At 37.4% G+C, this 18,389-nt stretch overlaps 1 protein-coding gene and 1 pseudogene across 3 annotated transcripts in view; one reads left to right on the forward strand and one right to left on the reverse strand.

The window, feature by feature from the left end:
- Positions 1–18,389, reverse strand: part of COMMD1 (copper metabolism domain containing 1) — a 226,624-nt gene that overhangs the window by 179,917 nt on the left and 28,318 nt on the right. The window lies entirely within an intron of this gene.
- On the forward strand, positions 16,684–17,050 carry LOC103557476 (large ribosomal subunit protein eL33 pseudogene; annotated as a pseudogene).

Below are 18,389 nucleotides of genomic sequence, written 5' to 3' on the forward strand. Positions count from 1 at the left end.
CCCTCTTTCCCCTGACTTTGGGCTTTGTTTGTTCTTCTTCTTCTAATTCTGTTAGTTGTAGTTTAAGATTGCTTATCTGAGATTTTTCTTGTCTATTAAAGTGGGTCTGTATTGCTATGAGTTTCCCTCTTAGGACTGCTTTTGCTGCATCCATAAGTATTGCTATGGTGAATTTTCATTTTCATTTGTCTCCAGATATTTTTTTATTTCTCTTAATTTCCTCAATGATCCACTGGTTGTTCAGTACTATGTTGTTTAGTCTCCACATGTTTGTCACTTGCCCAGCTTTTTTGTTGTAGTTCGTTCCTAGTTTCATAGCATTATAGTCAGAGAAGGTACTTAATATGATTTCAATTTTCTTAAATTTATTGAGGCTTGCCTTGTTTCCCAACAAATGGTCTATCCTTGAGAATGTTTCATATGCACTTGAGAAGAATGTGTAATTTGTTGGTTTTGAAAGGAGTGTTGTATACATATCTATTAAGTCCATCTGGTCTAGTTTTTCGTTTAAATCCACTATTTCTTTGTTGACTTTCTGTCCGGATGATCTATCCACTGATGTAAGTGGGGTGTTAAGGTCCCCTACTTATTATTGTGTTTTGTTAATATCTCCTTTTAGGTTTGTTTTTGTTGCTTTATGTACTTTGGTGCTCCTGTGTTGGGTGCATATATATGTGTCACGTCTTCTTGGTGGAGTGTCTCTTTTATCATTATAGACTGCTCCTCTTTGTCTCTCATTACCTGTTTAGTCTTGAAGTCTACTTTCTATGACATAAATATGGCAACACTTGCTTTCTTTTTTTTGCCATTAGCTTGGAGTATCATCTTCCCTCCGTTCACTCTGAGCCTGTGTTTGTCTTCAGAGCTGAAATGTGTTTCCTGGACGCAGCATATTGTTGTGTCTTGTTTTTTAATCCACCCCGCCACTATGTGCCTTCTGATTGGAGAATTCAATCCACTTACATTTAGAGTGATTATTGATATATGAGGGCTTAGTACTGCCATTTTATCACTCACTTTCTGCTTCTTCTGTATTTCTCTTGTTTCTTGTCCCGTGTATTTTGGACTCCCAATTCAGTCTGGTAGTTTTCAATGGTGGTTTTCTTAGCTTTCTCTTCATTTATCATTAGTGTCTCTGTTCTGATTATTTCTTTTGTGATTACCATGAGGTTTGTATAAAAAGTCTCATAGATGAGACAGTCCATTTTCTGACTGCCTCTTAGTTCCTTAGACTAAGCTGATTCCATCCCTTTACTCTTCCCCTTCTAAGTTATTACTGTCACAACTTATTCCATCTTGTATTGTGAATTTGTGGTAAAATGATGAGATTTATTTTTAATGTTTTCCTTCCCTTTATTTTTAAGGTTATAATTAAATGTTTGCTAAACTGTCCTGACAGAGAGCTGCCATTTTCTGATTGTTGTCTACCTATCTATCTCCTTGCTCAAGGCTTTGTAAATCTTTTCTTTTTCAGGTATGAGGGCCTTAGTGAGCAGTTCTTGTGTGTGTGGGGGGGGGGGGGTATCCTGTGGTGATGAATTCCCTCAGCTTTTGTTTATCTGGGAAAGTTTTCATTTCTCCATTATATCTGAAGAATATTTTCACTGGATAGAGTATTCTTGTCTGAAAGTTTCTGTCTTTCAGAATTTTGAATATATCATTCCACTCTCTCCTAGCTTGTAAGGTTTCTGCTGAGAAATCCACTGAACCCTGAGAGGGGTTCCTTTGAAAGTTATTTTCTTCTGCCTTGCTGCCCTTAACATTTTTTTCTTTGTCATTGATTTCTGCCTGCTTTACTACTATATCTCTTGGAGAAGGTCTTTCTACATTGATATATTAGGATATCTATTGGCTTCTTTCACTTGTATTTCCAGCTCCTTGTCCAGGTCTGGGAAGCTCTCAGCTATCAGTTCTTTGAACAAGCTTTCTGCTCCATTCTCCTTCTCTTCTCCCTCTGGAATACCTGTAATCATTATGTTGCATTTCTTATTTGAGTTGGATATTTCTTGGAGAATTTCTTCATTTCTTTTAGTTTTAGTTCTCTCTCCTCCTCTACCTGAAGCATTTCTATATTTCTGCCCTATGAATTGCTACTTCTGTCCCCCATAATATCAGCTCTATTGTTTAGGGAGTCCAGATTTTTCTTTATCTCATCCATTGTTTTTCATCTCCAACATTCCTGGGTGGTTCTTTATAGTTTCAATCTCTTGTGTGAAGAAGTTCCTGATTTCATTGAACAGTCTATTGGTATTTCTTATAATTTGTTGAGTTTTGTTATGATGGGTATTTCAAATTCTCTGTCATTTATAGATTTCTGTACCTTCAGGATTGATTTCTGGGTGCTTGTCGTTTTCGTTCTGGTCTGGAGTATTAATATATGTTTTCATACTGTTTGATGGTGTAGCTTTGAACATCCTCAACGTGATAGTATCTGGTCACTGCTTCCACCTCTCACCACTGTGTGGGGGTCAAGAGCTGTGTATTCTGAGCCCACTGTGATCCCCAGCTTGCTCCCTCAGAGCTGCTGCTTTTGTATGGCATGTGCACGCACTCTGGCTGACCAGCTGAGCTGGAACACCCGGTGCGGGGAGGAGCACTTTCTTTGCCTGCCTGATCCTGGGGGCATTCTCACTCTGCCCTTGCTATCTGCTCCCCTGGGGTGCTGGCTTGAGGAAGACACCACTGCAACAGCTTAGCCACCTCTGTGTAGGGTTTTCCCACAGGGTGTGAGGGAGCTTGGAGAGAGATGGTGTTCCTGCAGAGGGCCACCCCTCCTCTCTCTCCTCTCAGAGCCATGCATGGTCCCACACCCTGGGTCACTGCCATTAGGGGAGGGAGAGGAGATCCCCTTATCTCCTTCCACTTCCTCCAGGGGGTCTAGCACCTCCACCTTCAAACGTATGCCTGCATGGGTCTCTCAGACATCTTTTGTGTTGTGTGAATGTCCTCGGTCAGTATGTGAATGTCCTTATCAATGTATCTTAATGGGGAGAGTCTATGGGGAGAGCTCACTGTGCCATGATGCTGACGTCACTCCTATCTGATACTAAATTTTTTTAAAAAGCAAAAAATAAAGATAATTTCTTACAAAGATACCATTTTTTAAAGTTATAAATTCAAACAAAATATCGAGATTTTGTAAAGCATATAGATAACAAAAGAGCAGTATGCAGAATATATAAAGAACTTTCATATCAAAAAGACTACCACCTAAAAACCTGACCAGAAATATGAGCAGAGAATTCATAGAAAAGGAAACCTAAATAATCAATCAATAAAAAATACATTCAACCTGACTGGTAATCAAGAAAATGTAAACTAATACCATTTCCCCTCCATTATATTGGCAAAGAGTAAAATGCCCCACAATACTAAATACTGACTTCCTCATCAATATTTCTCACATAGTGTTGTTGGGAATATAACATTTTTGGAGAACAATTACGCATTATCTACCAAAATTTAAGAATTACACATTCCAGAAGTCAGCAACTCCTCTGCAATGTAAAAACCTTAGAGGAACTGTTGTATCTATGCACTAGGAGTCCTGTACAAGAATGGTTATTGCAACAATGTTGGTAACAGGAACAAATTAGAATCAATCCAAATGTCCAGAACAAAAACATGGATAGTGACATTCAAACAATGGACTACAATACAATACATGAAATAGAATTACATCAACCAATATAGATGAAGCACAAATACATAATGTTGAACAATAACAAAAAAGCAACTGCAGACAAATATAGAAAGTATGATACTATTTGTATGAAACTTCGTAAGATGAAAAATACTATAAATTAAAATACATATGCAGTAAAAATATAAAATTAGGAGATTTATATGAGACTAATGAACACCTAATGCAGAATAGTGGTTACTTTAGAGGACAGAGAGAATGAAATCTGAGAGGTATGTAGAGGCATATATAGGCTCTATTAGTATCTGTAATTTTCTTTTTTACGTTTTTAATAAAACTTTAATTTTAGAATAGATTTACAGAAAAGTTGTACAGATAATACAGAGTTTCAATATATCAAACACTCAATTTCTCAGTTTATTAATATCTTACATTATTAGTATGTACACTTGTGACAATTAATGAACCAATATTGTTACATTATTAACTACAGCCTGTACTTTATTCATATTTCTGTAGTTCTTACTGAATGTCCTTTTTATGTTCCAGGATCCCATCCAAGTTACATTACATTTAGTCATTGTGTCTCCTTAGCTTCCCTTGGCAGTGAGTTTCTCAAACTTTCCCTGTTTTGATAACCTTGACAGCTTTGAGGAGTACTGGTCATGTATTTTGTAGAATGTCCCTCAACTGGAATCTATATCTACTATTTTCCTCATGGTTAGACTGAGGTTATGGGTTTTTTGAGGTCACAAAGGTAAATTGCCATTCTCATCACACCATTTCAAGGGTACACACTATCAACACGGCTTAACACTGTTAATGATACCTGGCTGAGGTTTCTCCATTATAAAATAACTCTTTTTTCCCCTTTTCTATATTCAACTCTTTGGAAGAAGTCACTATGAACAGCCCACACTTAAGGAAGTTATGTTCCACCTTCTTAAGGGCAAAGCAACTACATAAATTATTTGGAATTCTTTAGTACAAGTCTATAATGTTTTAAAATACACAAAAAAGATCAGAGGCTTCTTGCCTCCACCCCACCGCCAAACACAAAGGGAAAGCAAATACCAAAACAGTTGTCACTATTAAAATTAGAGAATATCTTCTTATTCTTCTATATTTCCCAAATTTTCTTTAATGAGAATTTCTATTTAGACAACGATTACCAGAGCCTTTGTACACAAAGTTCAACCTGTTTCATTTGGTACAGCTAAAAACAGAAGTGAAATCAAATTCATATTTCAGAGGCAAATGCATAGTTGCCATTACTAGATTTTTTTTTTTAAAGATTGGCACCTGAGCTAACAACAGTTGCCAATCTTTTTTTTTCTTTCTTTCTTTCTGCTTTTTCTCCCCAAGTCCCTCAAATATATAGTTGTATATTTTAATTGTGGGTCCTTCTAGTTGTAGTACATGGGACGCCACCTCAGCGTGGCATGATGAGTGGTGCCATGTCCGCGCCTGGGATCCAAACCAGAGAAACCCTGGGCCACCATAGCGGAGTATACAAACTTAACCACTCGGCCACGGGGCCGGCCCCCTCCCATTACTAGATTTAATACACAATTAACTGGTGCTTCTATTGGGTATTATTGCCATATTCTGCATGCTAATTTAACAAGTTTACACATTAAAAAAAGAAATTACTATGGTTTCATAAGACAAAAATTTGGCCAGTGATGGGCTCACCTTGAGCACCTGTGAATACAATCCAATGCTCAATGACTTGTTGTGCAACTACTATGTAATAGTCACTGTGTAAGGAACTTTCCAGTTTATTGGCTGCTTTAACGTCCAATGAAGGGCAGACAGTTGAACAGTTAACCAAGCCCCAAATCTGGTGACAGAGAGCTAGGTGGAAATGAGAAAAAATAAAAGTACACACCGTATTAGAGGGAGTGTGGAATCAGGTTAAATATACCCAAGTAAAAGAACACCCGTGACAACTGAAGACTGAACATCCACAATTTCAAAACAGCCTCAAGCAACTGGAAAGGTCTTTGATACGCAACAATTGGTCATTGTGCTCATACGAACTTTAATCACTTGTTCTAGGATGTATGCTTAGCAAGTAGGTAAACCTAGTAAACTTCCCAGTATTTTCAGGGCAGCTTTATGGAGCTTCCTTATTTCCTTAATGGAATCAAGCCTTGATACTTCAATATCAACAACTTACCTACCTTTTTGTATGTCTGAAAATTCTTAGTAAAGTTTTCTAAGGCAAAAAATTAACAAAATACTGAGGAAAAAAGGCAATGGAGTCTCCACATGAGAAGAGTAGCTGAACTTTGAGGCTCCAACTCCTGTCCTTGAGATTTATCTTGCTCTTAAAGATAACTCAAAACCTTGCAGCAGCCATTTTTTCACATTTAGTAATTACTCTGGTGGATTTTTAAACTTCTATCCCTAACTAAAATTGCAATTGGCTTTTTAACTAAGATCTTGCTTGGTTATGTATAAGATTTCATATACTTTAGTCAGAGTTGGTCAATTGATCTATTTACTATGTGTCCACAAAGCTCGACATCATGTTGAAATACCTGCTCACACTATGTTTACAGTCTAGTAGGGGAGCCTACAGATCACATCTATGATCTTCTCTGTTGAAGTAGTTTCTGCTCTAGTGTTTGAAACAATCCTACTTGGGGTAGCTAGGCCTAGCAGACAAATCACACTGCTAATCCAAATAGTCTTAATAAGATACTTAACTTATCAGAAATTGTCAGCTTCAAATTACAGAAATTAAAGAAAAAGTATTTGAGAATATTTTTACAGTAAATTTTATTTCCATGTTTATGCTTCCATATTAATAAAAGCCTGATCACAGTAATTTCAGAATTTTTAATTACAGACATCTACAGCAAAATAAGTACACCTAGCTACCTGCCATTCTGAATATTAAATAGAACACTTATTTAGATCTCAGACACTGTAAAGTCAACTAGTTGAAAACATAAAATTCAGGTAATAATGGGTACAGAAAAACTACTCAACTTTCAATTTTTTTATCATACACAAAAAAAGAAAAATATAAAGAAGACGACGGGAGAAAGAATAGAAAACAGTAAGAAAAGGGTGTTAGGACTTCTGGGTACAAAGATTTCTCTGGCACAGCTAAGAAGCAAGCAATTCCCACTGTAGGACTCCAGAGACACAAAGGAATGGGAAGCACTGGGTACTTCTTAGTGAAAGTGGAGTTAGAAACTGGAGAAATGGTTGAAAATCTGCTTACTTAACCCAGCCACCACCCCATCATTGCCCCTGGTGGAAGACTATGAGTTTCTGTTCTACACAGTGAAACAGAGGGCTCTGGACTCAAGTACTCTAGGCATAGCTCAGGGCAAAGGACCCACTCTGAAAACTGGGAGGTGAAGTGTAATTCTATATATTGAATGATAGGGTGCCCAGTCCCCTGTCCCACTGACTCTGCAGTGCAGTTGTGACAAGAACTACCCAGAGCTGGGGCAAACTTCACAAGTTAAGGGCACAATCCTTCACAAGGAGGACACTACTTCAGACAACAGTCACGGAGCCAGGGGATTCCAAGCCACCTGTGCTTCTGTCCAACTAGCTATAAATTCAGGGGTTTCCACTATCCACTTAAGTTCAATAATTCAGCAGAACACATAACAGAACTCAGAAAAGCACTATACTTACAATTACAGTATTATTGTAGCAAAAAACGACATCAATCAGGACTGGACAAAAGAAGAGATGCACAGGGCAAGTTCTGAGAGGATCCCAAATGCAGTTTCCACGTCCTCTCCCTGTAGAGTCAGGACGCATCACCCCCCTGACCCATCGATGCATAACAATACACACAGTACCAGTTCTGTTTGCCAGGAAAACTCATCCAGGAATAAAAATCCAGAGGTTTTTTTTCCCTGCTTTTTTCCCCCAAATCCCTCCAGTACATAGTTGTACATTTTAGTTGTGGGTCCTTCTAGTTGTGGCATGTGGGACACCGCATCAGCGTGGCCTGATGAGTGGTGCCATGTCCGTGCCACGGATCTGAACCCATGAAACCCTGGGCCGCCGGAGCTCGCGAACTTAACCACTCAGCCACGGGGGCCGGCCCCAAAAGTCTAGAGTTTTTACTGGGGTTTCATTATCTAGGCAAAAACTACCAAGTACGGTGTGAGGGGCCTACTGTAAATAACAAAGAGTCCTATCACTTCAAAGATTTAAAGCCTCCCTCCCAAAAACTGAGAGCAAAGACCAACCAAATACTTCATTATGCAAGAGGCTCCAAGAACACTGGCAACTGGACTTCCAGGCAGGAGTGTTGGAAGATTCTTCTCTAGGGAACAATCTCACCAAGAGAATGGACTTACAGATACTGACTGCAGGGTACAAGCATGAGTAGCCTATAACTAAGTTCAGTAGGCCCTCAGCCATGCTAATACAAGGCTTATAATCAACCTTTTAAAGGATCACTCACAAACATGAATGACAGTAAAGAAGCACCAAATCTTTGAGGAAAACCTCCAACATGAAAGACAGAGGCCAAAATAAACAGAAAAAAAAATGTAAAGGAATAGAAAATTTAGGAAATTTTTAAAAATTCAAAATATGACCTATAATTAATATTATCAGAAATAAACAAGAGACTGTCCACATAAGTATCAGAATGGATTAACACAACGGAACAAATAAGAACTCCTGGAAATTAATAAAATAGCAGAAATAGAAAATTTTACAGATCATAGTTGAGAAAATTTTCAGAAAGTTGATAAAAAATGCAAAGAGACAGAAAATAGGAGAAAAAAGAAAGAAAGAAATCAGGCAAGAAGGCATAACCCTGAATATTAGGAGTTCCAAAATTAGAAAATAAATAAATAAATAAAATGGTGTGGAAGAAATTATCCAAAAAATTATATAAAAAGATTCTTAGAACTAAAGGACTCGAGTTTCCAGATTCAAAGTATGCAGATTATGGGTAATATTTCTCAGCCATGAAGAAATTAACCAATTCAATAATAGTGCTTTTATGAACAACTTGTATTTCCTTGGGAAAGCTGATAATTTTTGTCTCAGTTTCCTCATTTGTAAAATAGAAAAATATCTAGCTCATAGTATTGTGAGAATTAAATAAAATAACATTTTATAAAATGTCTGCCCTAAGGTCCAACACAAACTGGGATTTCAGAAAATGTCTCCCCTTATTCCTATTAATCACACATTATTTCCAACAAATACACATTCTTTTTCTAACACTCATAGTCATGTATACTATAAGTATACGTATACTAAGATTTCTATTACATCACACATCTTTTCCTTGTCCTAGCAACATTTCCTTTCCTGAAAATCTTTACATGTTAAACACAAAAAGTTAACTTCAGCATTTTTATATAAGATATCAAGATTTCAATACATATATAGGCAAAGGATATGAAAACACAATTCACATGAGAGAACATACAAATAAGAAACACTTGGTGAAACAATCCTCAGCCATATTAAAACAAAAGCAGATGTAGGGGAGGAAAAGGTTTTCCTCAATCCTCTTCGGGTCCCTGGCTGACTCTGAAAATTAAACTAACACAGAGAGATTAACAGGAGAAAAACACAAATTTATTTAAGATTTACGTGACACGGGAGCTTTCATCAGGAAATGAAGGCCCAAAGAAATGGTTAGACCTGTGTACTTTTATGTTAGGTTTGAGAGAGAGGACATTCACGGAGAAATATGATGAGGTTAAGGAATAATGATGTAATTATTGTAAACTGGGAGAAACTTAGCAAGGCCATATTGTTAGGACTTTTCTTGGCAGCTCTCTATCCTTGGAGATATCTGGGAAAAGGGAGGGCACCTCTCACATGGGGGTTTAATTGCGTGTTTCAGGGAAGAAGGGTGAGAGGGAGCTCAGAGTGACCTTCCTGCTCTGCCTTTTCTCAAACTCCTTCAGTTTAAAATATTCAGTATGCCAAGGTGCCATATTTTGGGGTAGCATGTCCTGAACACCATCAAAGATTTAAGCAAACTTAAGATACCATGTATAACTACATGAACAAAACAAAACATAATTTTAAACAATGTTGACCAGAAAACAGTAAAGCTAGTATACTGAGTTATTTATAAAGTGGAAAAGCCACATGGAAAGCAACATGACAAAATACAGTCAATATGTTCATAACCTCCAATCTAACAACCCAATTCTCAGAAATAAATCCAATAAATAATTCAAAAGAAGCAAAAACTATGTATAAAAGCACTAATTAAAATGTTATCTATAAGAAATTCTAGAAACAATCACAATGTGCACTAAACAAGTAAAATATCAATACAATATTACATAATCATTAAAAATAATTACTAACACTATATAGAAACAAGGAAAAATGTATTTCTAAAACCAAAAATTATTTAATATGATCTAACACATCCTAACAGTAGGGTAATGGAAATAACATCTGCTCCCAGAAAATGTAGAACTGTCTACATTTTAGTGTAAAAATCAGATACAACTTATACATTATGACTGCTACTACATAAAAATAAAGGTGTATAAACAAAGACTGGAAAGAATTATTAAAATGAAAATTGTCTTGGTACGATGATGAAATTGTGGGTATTTAATCTTTCACCAAACTTAGAAGTGTTTTTGTTATGGGTCTGTACGTTTACAACTACAGTATAATACAAACCAGTCTTCATGATTTTAAGCAATTTAATCAAATTTCTGCCTGATTCTAATGAATTTTTGCTCAAATAAATTCTTAAAATTTTTAATGTGCTTTAAATTTTTAATGTGTTAAAAGATGAAATTTTACCTTTTAACAGTTCTGGTGTCAGAAGAGGGATCCACGGGAGACTCCTGATAACTCCAGGGAGCAATGAGCAACCGGCAGGCATAAGTACCCACTGAGCCCATTGTGCTCACTGCTTTCTCACTGTGTCAAGAGGTCACAACTAAGTCCCTCTGGGATATCCAAGCTCCATAGCTTTTCTCTTTGAGCTCTCAGACTTTATTTGAGATGTTTTTGTCCAGACTGGGTCTGAAGTCAGACTGGGTCTGACAAACTAGACTAGATTCAGTGAGAGGTCTCAGGTAAATAATTTTTTGGGTTTTTTTCACTATTGCTGTTTAATACTGTTTATAACTTAAAAAAAAATTATTTAATTTATTTAAACTAAAAAAAAACCAATGATGGGTCATCATTTCTCCCACCCCTACCCCCTATCTCTTGCAACCCAATCTTTTCTCTGTATCTATGAGCTTGGAGGGATTTTTTTTTTTCTGAGATTCCACATATAAGAGAGATCATACGGTATTCTTCTTTCTCTGTTGGACTTATTTCACTTAGCATAATGCCCTCAAGATCCATCCGTGTTGTTGCAAATGGTAAGATTTCATTCTTTTTACAGCTGAATAATATTCCACTGTGGAAAAGAAGGCAATTCACAGGTAGACGAAAAGGAGCAAACTTTGAAAAACAAGTGTTTGCCCACAAAGAAACAGAAGACTACAGAGGGGAGCCCAACAAAGAGGCTTTTCTAGGTTCCTCCCTGTCTACCACCTAGTTCATGTTATGATAAGGTGTTAGTTCGCTTCCTGAGACGGGTTTTTTTAATTTGAATTCCTTTTGGCAGTTAAGGGGGAGTAACAAGAAAAACTTTCTGAGTCTTTTGTTTATTAAAAATAATCAGCCTAGGGCTGGCCCGGTGGCACAGCAGTTAAGTGCGCATGTTCCACTTTGGCAGCCTGGGTTTCGCCGGTTCAGACATGGCAGTGCTTGGCAAGCCATGCTGTGGTAAGCATCCCACATATAAAGTAGAGGAAGATGGGCACAGATGTGAGCTCAGGGCCACTCTTCCTCAGAAAAAAGAGGAGGATTAGCAGCAGTTAGCTCAGGGCTAATCTTCCTCAAAGAAAAAAAAAAATCAGCCTAAAATAACTCATTTTAAAGAGGCACTTTGGGGTGGCAAATTTTGTTCCCCTTCAGTATACTCAATGATGTTTGCACAACAATGAAATCACATAATGACACATTTCTCAAAATGCATCCCCGTCATTAAGTGACATGTTACCATACCACAATTTCTTTATCCATTCATCCATCAATGGACACGTAGGTTGTTTCCATACCTTGGCTATTGTAGATAATGCTGCAATGAACATAGGGGTGTATATATCTTTTCAAACTACTGTTTTCATTTTCTTCGGATAAATACCCAGAAGTAGAATTGTTGGATCATATGGTAGTTCTATTTTTAATTTTCTGAGGAACTGTATACTGTTTTCCAACAGTGGTTGCACCAATATACATTCCCACCAACAATGCACAGGGTTCTCTTTTCTCCACATACTCGTCAATACTTATTTCTTGTTTTTTTGAAAACAGCCATTCTACAGGTGTGAGATGCTATCTCATTGTGCTTTTTATTTGCATTTCCCTGATGACTGATGATGTTCAACATCTGTTCATGTACCTATTGGCCATCCGTATGTCTTCTTTGGAAAAATGTCTATTCAGATCTTCTGCCCATTTCTTAATCAGATTGTTTGTCTTTTTGCTATTGAGTTGTATGAGTTCTTTGTATATTTTTGGATACTAGCCCCGTATCAGACATAATATTCGCAATTATTTTCTCCCATTTAGTAGGTTGCCTTTTGATTTTGTTGATGCTTTCGTTTGCTGTGCCGAAGCTTTTGAGTTTGATGTAGTCCCACTTGCTTCTTTTTGCTCTTCTTGCTTTTGCTTTTGGTGTAAGATTAAAAAAATCTTAGACAAGTTACTAAACTTCTCTGAGCCTCCATTTCTTCCATTTTCAAATAGAACTAGCAATACTAATCTGAAATGACAGTGACAAGATTTAAATGAGATAATGTATAAGATGGCCAGTTCTGGGGCCGCTCCGTGGCCAAGTGGTTAAGTTTGTGCACTCCACTTTGGCGGCCCAGAGTTTCGCTGGTTCAGATCCTGGGTGCAGACCTAGCACTGCTCTTCAGGCCATGCTGAGGTGGCATCCCACATAGCACAACTAGTAGAACCTGCAATTAGAATATACAACTATGTACTGGGGAGCTTTGGGGAGGAGAAGAAGAAGAAGAAGAAGAAAAAAAAGATTGGCAACAGATGTTAGCTCAGCTGCTGATCTTTAAAAAAAAAAAAAGACAGCCAGTTCTGGTGGTCTAGTGGTCAACAATCGGCATTCTCACCACCACAGCCTGTGTTCATTTCCCGCTCAGGGAACCACACCACCTGTCTGTCGGCTGTCACACTGTGGTGGCTGCCTGTTGCTGTGATGCTGAAAGCAATGCCAGCGGTATTTCCAACACCACCAGGGTCACCCATGGTGAACAGGTTTCAGTAGAGCTTCCAGACTATGATGAGGAAGAAGGACCTGGCCACCCACTTGTGAAAAAAATGGCCATGAAAACCCTGTGATTAGCAAGGGAGCATTGTCTGATATAGTACTAGAAGGTGAGAGGAGGACACAAAAAGACAGAGCAGGGTTCTGATCTGCAGAACACAGAGTCACAAGGAGTCAGAATCGACTCGATGGCACTAACAATAAAATGAATGAAAGCATGCAATAGTACACGCACAGTAGACACTCAAGAAACATTTTTCATTTTTTCTTCCTTCTCTCATTTAGGGTTATTTCATGAGCAGTTTCCTGCTTTCCTAACGGCAGATAATTCTCTAAAAATCTTTATTTATAACTCATAATGGGAACTGAAGGAAAAAACCACAGACATTTGGGTTTGTTAGAGAATGGGTTAAACAATAAACTCAAAATCCTAAAATAGAAACAAGAGGCAGTTGGGTATTTTTTAATGTCAAAGATGATCAGTAAAACATTGACAAGTAGAATGCCCTTTTCCTTTCTATAAGTTTCCTTTTACTGGTTTGCCTCTATTTTAAGACCAAGATTTTATAGTTGACATAAGTTTATGATGATTTCAACTCAGCCAGAAAAGCAGTCAGTCCAGAAACTAACGTAAGAATCTTTGGCAAGAGCAGAAAACCAGTCTCAAAAAAAGACTGTAAATCCTGTCCTTATACAGAAAATAGAGGATTTTACTCAAACTAGGTGGCATTTTAAAATATTTCCGTATGTAATTCAAGGGGTACCTAAAAGTTAAACTTACAAAAATCATTTTATGATAAAAACAACAAAAGTTATAATCAAAGAGAATGACTCTGAAAGAATCTGAAAAATGTGTTTTGTTTTAATGGATGAGGGGGCCTTTAACACGTGCCTCTACCTTCCTTTTCAATTTTCTTCAGTAATTATTTTAAAGTGAATATTCAGGAGGTTTTTTGTTTTACTTTTTTTTTTTTTTTTTGAGGAAGATTATCCCCGAGCTAACATCTGTGCCCATCTTCCTCTACTTTATATGTGAGACGCCTGCCACAGCATGGCTTGATACACCCTGCGTAGGTCGGTGCCTGGGATCAGAAACGGTGAACCCCAGGCCAGCGAAGCATTGGCTGCACTTAACTGCTACGCCTGGCGGGCCCTTTGCTTTACTTTTTTTTTTAAATAACAAAGCTTAAGATGACTATTTAAATCCTTTCCCTAATGTTTGTTTATGGATTTGAATTAACATTAAACAAACAGCTGAGATCTTGAGCCCTCTGATCTAGCCGGTGAAGGTAAACTTTTTTACCAGGCAGATTCCTGGATCTCTGCTCAGTGTCCAATGAGCAAGGATGACAAGAGCCTCTCCTTGTCTTTTCTAAAAGGGATTTTCCTAAACTTACAATTACCAGAGAAAACACTTGTAGGAACTAGTTCTTTGGTATTGTGACTCTTGGTTTGAGTATTCTTGTTATAGATCCATTGCCTCCCAGCGATAGCCACTATGTCCTGTTTTTTGTGTCCTGAGTGCATGGCTTGGATCTAGGGAGAACGTTCTCTCACTGATTTTCTATCTTCTGTGGGGAGCAGACTGTTGGGTCTGCGTCTACAAGCAGCCAGCCATAAGGTGGAGGCCTGAGACACCTTCCTACCAACTGTGAGCTCTCAGGAGAGTTCGTCTAAATAAAGGGGCTCAGCCCATAAGGACCTGTGTCCTCTTTCTGCACCGCCTTGCTAGTGCTGAGAAGTCCCATCTCAGTATCACCTGCCCAGTGTCACGGATTAGAGGATTAGTGATCAGAGGCATCTCACTTCTGTAGAAGAATGAAGACATGGGCTTTCACAAACACCATTCTTACCACTTGTGGCAACAAGGGTCTTTGCTCCTCTCTTTTGTAGTCTTTGAGAATGACTGGATCAAGGGGGCTGCATCTTCTGCATCTTTTTTAGGGGGATGCCTATTGCATCTATGGTTAAAAAGGCTTATGGTTTGAGTCACATATTGAATGAATATACTCTCTGAAGCTGGATTAGAGTCCCATGCTTCTTCACTCGAAAGGGACCTCTGGCTCAAAGTTCTTGGCTTTGGTTTCAAGGTCTCTCTGCTCTTTGTTTCGAAGCCTCTCTGTCCTCCTCTCAGGCTGCAAGTTCTTCTTGGATTTTTGTTTTAAAGCCCCTCTGTTCTCCTTACTTGATCCTGCCCCTGTCCTGGGAACTTAGTCAACTGAAACTCTCCTTCTCAAACCCCTGCTAACTACATGCTCTGCCACTACAGCACTTGTCCACTTCCTTTCTTGTTGGCATGACTTTACTAAGAATAATTTAGAACTCCAATGGCTTCTTTGAGAAAACTTAAGATCACCCAAGCTGGCTCCTCTAAGAACTTTCCCTTCCCATTCCAGGCCCTCAACTCCCTAGAGTCATTGGAACTTTAGGCCCCTGGCCCCTTCCCCTAGGGACTCCCAAAAGCAACCACCTGGCTAAAAAGGTTAATTGGAAACAAAATTTAGTCCACAGCCTCCATAAGATTATACATCAGGACAAAAGAAAATCTTAAAAGCCTCCTCCACAAATATTGGTAAAAGCTTTAACCCTTACATTGAGCAGATAACAACTTGTTCCATCTATCAGAAACACAATTCAGATAAAAATATAAACTGGGACAAAGATGAGAACCAACTCTTATATATAAATTAGTGAATTTTGTATTACTATGTTTATGCCTGACTCATGGCTAAAATTTTAGAATGAAAATCATAAAGGTCTCTACTTGTGTCTATCTGTATATACATTATGTATATGTAATATTTTTCTACCTCCAGATGGTATTACTAAACTAATAGCTCTACTCTAATTGGCTTAGAGAAAAATAAATGCTTATATAAATTAAATATTCCTAAAACTCTCAAACATATAGGGACTAACCCAAATGATTTTCAAGTTCACATGATTTGGATAAACCTTTGGTAAATAGCACTAGTTTAATATTATTGGCTTAATAAAACAGGAATGTCCTCAGAGTTGTTAGCATTAAGTATAATGCAGACATAGATTTTATTCTACTTGGATTTACCAGTCAAATAAGTTAATATTATATTTACTAGATGTTTAAGATTATAAAACTTGTAGATTTGATTTTAATCAAACTGAATCATTGTCCTGACAATTTCAACAATAATTGTGTTTTATAATATGATTGCTTAGAAGTAGTTTCCAAAACCTTTTTGCTAACTTGAACCTTAAAATTATACTGTTATGTTAAATGATAGATATTTATTGAATATCTAGACCATTTCTAAATAAGATAAAACATATAAACATTAATTACTGAATATGAATTTAAGTTTATATATTTTTGGCTTCTTATTTTTACAGAGAGACTAAAGATATTTAGGTTTGTTAATAAACATGTTCTTTTTTGCCACATAGAGAAGCTGTACTATGAAGAAGCATATATGTCTAGAAGTTATGAGACAATATTTCATAAAATTTCCTGGTCTGCTACAAAATGCTGGTATATAACAGGCAATTCACAATTGTCTATTACCTAGTTTTTGCTGTAAAATAAAGATTACTACTGGTTAAAAATTATAATCAATTTTATATGTAAATGGAACTATTAGAAACAATAGGGTTAAGGAAAATCTCTCTCTATGAAGGTATTCAAGGGCTGTTTCTGCCATCTTGGAAGCTGCAGAGGCCTCCTGGAGACAGGACTTCTAAAACGACAAGTATGTCTAGAAAGCTGTGGTCTAAGGCCATTTTTACTGGCTATAAGCAGTGTCTCCAAAAGCAGAGGGAGCACACAGCCCTTCTTAAAACTGAAGGTGTTTATGCTCAAGGTGAAACTGAATTCTATCTAGGCAAGAGATGTGCTTATGTGTACAAAGCAAAGAACAACAAAGTGACTCCTGGTGGCAAACCTAACAAAATCAGAGTAATCTGGGGAAAGGTAACTCGTGCTCATGGGAGCAGTGGCATGGTTCGTGCCAAGTTCCAAAGCAACCTTCCTGCTAAGGCCATAGGACACAAAATCTGTGTGATGCTGGACCCTTCAAGGATTTTAATTTATTGAAAAGTAAATACTGTCCCCCAGACAGGGCAAGGGGCTCCCCGAGATCCTGGGAGAGAGGACTGGGGCTGGGTGGAGTTCCAGCAGCCCAGCTCCGTGGCCCAGGGGGAAACTCTACAGTGTCACAGCAGCCTCAGCAAAAAGTAAATAAATAAAAGTGTGGATTTGGAAAAGAAAAAAAAAGTATTCAAGGAATGCAGGGTGTGTTTTTTGTTAAGGGGAAAAAAAGAATAATTTTGTCCTAAAGTAGTTGTTCAGAGGTTGCTTAAAGATTGTTCCAGAATGAGAAAGAGGAAAGTGAAGGACAAAAACCTAAATCAATATAGAAAGCTGTAAAGGGTCTTTAGGGGAAAAAAACAAGAGTAAGAGATATTAATCTCTTGTGTTCAAGCTGGCTAAGACTGAATGGATTTATTATAAGGTTTTTAAATGAACTTTAATATCAATAGTATACAGATGCAAACTAGAATTTGTTTTTTTCTCTCTTAAAAGGACAAAGTTTCTTGGACTATTGGTCTGTTCTTTTTTTTTAAGATTTTTTTTATTTTTCCTTTTTCTCTCCAAAGCCCCCCAGTACATAGTTGTGTATTTTTAGTTGTGGGTCCTTCTAGCTGTGGCATGTGGGATGCCGCCTCAGCATGGCTTGATGAGCAGTGCCATGTCTGCGCCCAGGATTCAAACGAAATCCTTGGCCACTGAAGTGGAGTGCACGAACTTAACCACTCGGCCACGGGGCCGGCCCCTATTGGTCTGTTCTTAATAAGAGACTGTAAAAGGTTTTTCTGTACCTTTTAAGTAATTCATATAAGGAAACAAAAATTCCGTCTTATTGGAATAATTTCTGGTGCTTTATCATGCCCCAAATTATTTAAGATAATTGAGCCTTCTTTTTTAAAAAGTGACCTGTGATCCTATTTAATCAAGTGTTCAAACCTTTCGACATTTTGACAACTTTTGATATTCTGCCATCCCAAAATCAAATTCTAAATAAAATCTTGATCTTCAACTAACTTCAAGATTTCCCAGAGAGCATATGGAAAATCTCAAAAGGTTTGTTCTTTCACCTTTTAAAGAAAACAGAGATGTTTAAATTAAGTTTATTTGCTATGTTAAACTGCATGGGAAACATCATCAAATAAGAAGTAATGCTTTGCCTTCCCTAGGTTATATTTGTACTGGTAAATGTTATTAATTCAAGTACTTGAGAAATTGTATAAAGTTCGTAGAAATTTGCCAGTGCCTTCCATGTCCTTGATGTGTTATTAGTCATAATTCCAATTATTATCTTAAAATATGTTATGTCACAGAACCAAATTTCTTATGAATTGTATTATTTTTATAATGAACGCTCA

The sequence above is a fragment of the Equus przewalskii genome, chromosome 14 (assembly GCF_037783145.1).
Source record: "Equus przewalskii isolate Varuska chromosome 14, EquPr2, whole genome shotgun sequence".
In the NCBI taxonomy this organism is placed as follows: domain Eukaryota; kingdom Metazoa; phylum Chordata; class Mammalia; order Perissodactyla; family Equidae; genus Equus; species Equus przewalskii.